This window comes from Anneissia japonica, unplaced genomic scaffold (assembly GCF_011630105.1).
Source record: "Anneissia japonica isolate Jap-2015-1 unplaced genomic scaffold, ASM1163010v1 scaffold130105_len7558_cov139, whole genome shotgun sequence".
NCBI lineage: Eukaryota > Metazoa > Echinodermata > Crinoidea > Comatulida > Comatulidae > Anneissia > Anneissia japonica.
In genome coordinates, this window is record NW_022706601.1 from 2,272 (window position 1) to 7,373 (window position 5,102).

The following is a 5,102-nucleotide window of genomic DNA, read 5'->3' on the forward strand; positions in this document are numbered from 1 at the left end:
AAAAAACTTTATGAATACAGTATTTTACAATATAATAGTAAAATTATCAACATAGCATATCATATTTCATTTAATTTCGATTTAAAAATGAACAATGTTACTAATCAATGATTTTGAATATCACATTTTAAAAAATAGCTTGTTTGGTATTTGGTCCTAAAACTGTTTATATAGTAAAAGTGTGAATATGAAATGATATTTGGTTCGAAACTCTTGCCTCTTGGTAAATCGCAAAGAATTCTCCACGGCAGTAAAACTAGGGATCTCTGCAACAACATTAAAAGTGTTTGAGTTTCTAGTGGCGTATCAATAATAATCGGAAATCATTTCAATGTCGTTATAAAAATGAGAGGGGCCATACCACACATGAATGTGCATTAAAAACGAAAGGTCACTTCGATCTTCAAATGATATCCTACAGCTTTTATAATCGAAAATGTTGGTTTATAATTCTAGCAAATTCGTTCTACTGATGAGTGTAGATTTAGATCATGTCTTCATTGTAACCGATTTCCTCCTTTACATATTATATGTAAACACCACTTTCTCTTTTTCGAGTTATCTTTCCGTTTCTGTTTCACGCATTTCTCAATTACGTACAGCAGAAATTCGTTTCATATAAATTACAGTATTATCTGTATCAGATTTAACCAAGTTTCTGAGATGCTCAGAATGTCTAAATTGCTCTTTTTTTTTTAGTAAGAAATCGAATTCATCTGTTTTGTTTTTAATGTACCGAGTTATTAATATGACCGACTTTGAGGCAGATTTTTTTGATAGATTATTTGCACATGCTTCATACTGACTGATGTCCCGGTGTGGTAATATAACGTGTTCATTGTCATCATCATTGTCGTCGTCATCATCACCATCATCATCATCATCGTAACTGTTACTCTTGTCACTTTTGTTATCATGATTACTATCATTATCATGATTAGGTCCATTAACATTATCATATTATAATTACCACTGCCGTTATCATTACTAAAATTATTACATTTATTATCACCATCACCCTCATTATCATTATTTTTGTCATTAATATTACCATTATCCGCATTACAATCACCATTTTCACCAACATTATTATTGTTATCGCCATCATTGTCATTACCATATTCATTATCAATATCATCGTTATTATCATTAACATTAACAATCTCACTATCATCATCATTTATATTTTAATACATAGAAAAACTATTTTTAAAATTACAAAGCAAAAATGCTAGTTTTTGTTTAATACGTAATTTATGTTGCAGTAAAATATATTCTATAGTTCCTCTCTGTGCCTTAAATTGCCCTGTAAACGGTGCAGGATGTGTAAGGTGTTTCTTTTCTGGTAGCTTTAAGGTTCACGGTCGGTAATGTTTGGTTCCGTCCTTCTGTAGCGCTTTAAGCACCACTGCAGCAAATATGTGCGCTTTATAAATCTAATTAATATTATTACTATTTATCCTGATAAGACTAAATGCTCTCCCGCATTTACAAATTTCATGACATTTTTCTGCATTGACAACGTAAGTTTTGGGTTTCATGTAATTTACCAGTTTCATTTAAAGTTATGAATCACTTTAATTATCATATTTTTTATAATCTGGTAACTTTAATTAATTGAGGCATGTTGTGGCAAAATGGCTAAGTTGTAGCAAAAATTTAAATTCAAGTTATTGGTATTTTCAGATACCTGAGTATGTGATCTTTAAAATGAGAGGTCATTCATTCAAATTGAACATTTCAAGCCTAAGTTATTGGAAAGTGAAAGTAAAGTACTCTTAGAGTCAAGATAAACAGGATTTTGAGTAATTGCCTTTCAAATTTATTTGTGCATACGCTGTTTAATAGAACGAACTATGAAAATAACGTTAAATAAACAATTTGTTAAACCGCTTTCAGAACTAATACTTTGGGATATGATTAATGAGACATTAAACTGTTGATCTAAAGTGAAAAACAAATTTGGGTTTTGTAGCAATTTTTTGAGCTCCCATATTTTATAGCTCATTTACTCAATACTGGACCTGTCTCTTATACACATCTAGATGTGTATAAGAGACAGTCCCACGTCTAACCAAATCCTCTTTATTATGTCCGTTATGACTTACATTTATAGTTAATCAAATGTTACAAGCATTGCAAGCTCTTTCTTTAAAGCAATGAATCCCAGGTAAGTTCATGTATCATCTTTCAGAAATTATTGTTCTGTCTCTAAAGTTTTTTGTACTTTTGTATTTTATCGAAATGTTATTTTAGCAGTGTAAAATTGGTCCATGGCTAATATGTAAAATGAAAACCACCTAATTTTTTTTATTACCTAGCTTTAACAACAAAATATCTGCGTTTTGCCACTTTAATCATTGCAAGAAAAGTCATTGTAACTTTCCAGGAAGTCATAGGTACTTAAAAAATAAACTGGGAATTACCCATATTTTTGTGGTTTGTTGAAGCGTATGAAATAACATTCGACTACGAAATAGCCTAGTAAATTCATTTGAGCCTTAAAAAAGTTATGAACAAATGAAATGATAACGTAAAAGAACTGTTGTATGCTCATAATTAGTCATGATGTGCCTGTAATGTCATCATGACTATATTTAGGCATATCACAATTTTTTGGCAAATATTAGTCTGGATAGGCCTTACTCCTAGAATAAATTAAACTTTACTAGAAAAAAAATTAGATGCGCTTGAATTGTGCCTGCTGCCTATCCCTTTCTAGGTGAGTTAACTAATGCTAAACCACAAAAGTGAACAAAGATTTAAATACTCTCATACATCTAATGTAGGCATTCACATTAAGTTGTAGCCCACACAGAGGACATTGAACGTCGTTGCGATATTTAAGTTTCGACTATGGAAGATATGGAAGCTTATTTCGTTAGATCTCATGGAATTTGTTGTATTCATTTCGAAATTACGGAATTGTAATTTTTCACAACTTTCTTGACGAAGAAGAACTCGCCTAAATCAAAATGCTACCTCCGTGGCCGAATAATTGTATATATAATTTCCAGCGGTGGGATACTGAATATATGACGGAAGAGCTGTTTGGGCTGTCTTCACAAGGAAGCTGAAACTTCCAATATTGTTTTTGCAGATGTGTATCGATATATAAACTCTGCAGAAATAATAAAGCCATTTCAACTTTAGTTGCTGAACATTTTGGAATACGTCTACAATTGGAATTGAAATGGGACTAAAATTGTTTATAGTTTTGGCTATAATTACGAAGACCTCACTTGCGTGTAAGTAGACATAATCATGTTAATCTTTCCAATTTAATATAACATAAAAATAACACACTATTTGGTGATATTTGCTTTGCTTGGCTTGAAAGAATAATCAATATTAGTAATTAAAAATATGATGTCCTTAGCCAGATTTTAGCTTCGCATACTAGGATAATTAACATAATTTCACTATTCTTTTATACACAAACAGATATAAAAACAATGTATGTACATTAGAAACTCGGTACTACTTCATTTCACTTATTCTGTTACTTCATATATAATACAGCTTTTATTTCAATATGAAGTGACAAATTAATATTTCACCATTTTCTTTATTAAAACTACGAATTTTTGGATCAATAATTTTAATTTTTGAATTACCAATATGATTCTTCGCAAAATATTTTACCGTTAAGGCCTATCTCTTCAATCTTCTTGTTTATTAGGCCTATTTAATTTCAATAGTTAAGTTTTCACCCTTAAAATGTTGTATCTCCTTACTTGAGGTAGTGCAGCCAACATAGCAGTGCACGGTAAGGGGAGCCGCAGACTTATTCTCGGTGTGGAAGCTACCGGAACCAGCAAACCGACGCCGAGGTACCTGCGAATACACGGTAGTGATGGTGACGCCATCTCAAAATCGGAAATGTGCACCTTCCTCCCCCTTCGCGTTCGCGCCTGTTCATTTATTAATTTTTGTTTTTGTTTCTTGTGGCAAAAATGCTCCTAGAGACGGCTTCTTCTGTGAAAGGCGCTATATAAATGCATGACTATTGACCATTGACCATTGGAAGTGCGTACATAAGAGAGCAGCTTAGCTGAATTGGCTAAGTTGGTAGCGGCCACTATGAGCGTTGAACAATGGAGATTCTTCCAGATCTTTGCCACTGGTTTAATTCCAACTGCTTCTTTCTTTTTGTTTAGCTGAAGGATTGAAATACAAGTGAAAATAGCGCGTCGGCTTTCGGGTGAGATGTTTATGCTGTTGGTGTCTTGTCTCAGCGTAGTGCTTTACTTAAGCTGCTGGACAGTCCCTTCTCAAACTGCTGGCGATATCCTCATCGTACTATTTACTGTGAAATATTAAGGTGTATGTAACGATGATTTGCGATATATATTTTGTGTTTAAGAATAATATCAAATGGGTAGCAGATGTTAACTTCTAGTATAATGTATAAAAAGATCACACTTCTGCCATTTGGTATCTGTTGTCATATTGGTATGTTTTATCTTCTTGTTTTTACTTAACCGATACAAACACATCAAAGGCCGCCTTACAACTATTGTATTCTATATATTTCAGGGCCATGTAAGACCAGAGAACGATGTAGCAAAACTTGTCAAAGTAAGGCTTATCTCGATACAGTTCGAATAAAATATTCGTCAATATTAGAATGAGGAACACAACATCACGAAAATAAATATAAATTTTGACAGAATATAGGGGCTACCGGTGGTTGGATTATTAAATTGTGATAAAAGCAGCAAATGAACTTGGAAGCAGTTAGGATATATTGGATAAGATGGGATGCATTTACCATTTTTCTTGAATAAAAACTTTAAATGAAATATTTTACCATAAATAGAATGAAATAATACTTTGTAAGTTTTAGCTCCACTTCACACAAAAGATTGCTAGAAGATTGCGTTCGCTAATATAATAATTTAATAAGCAGTCGACTGAAAACATTATCGAATACAACGAAGTTACCTCATTGAGATAATTTATATATATGTAAACAGTAATACAATAAGAAGATTAACATTATGTTGTGGAATGTATTTATGTGAATGTAATGAAACGTTATACTATGCTGTTATAACCAGATATGGCAGGCTACGAAATTAACAAGAGGTATACCTATG

The 5,102-nt window shown here is 32.2% G+C and overlaps 1 long non-coding RNA gene across 1 annotated transcript; it reads left to right on the forward strand.

Moving 5' to 3' along the window:
- The first annotated feature begins 3,116 nt into the window (after positions 1 to 3,116).
- Positions 3,117 to 5,102, forward strand: LOC117106180. The gene is made up of 3 exons (XR_004445013.1): positions 3,117 to 3,248; positions 4,540 to 4,581; positions 5,064 to 5,102. It is a non-coding gene; the product is annotated as an uncharacterized LOC117106180 (long non-coding RNA).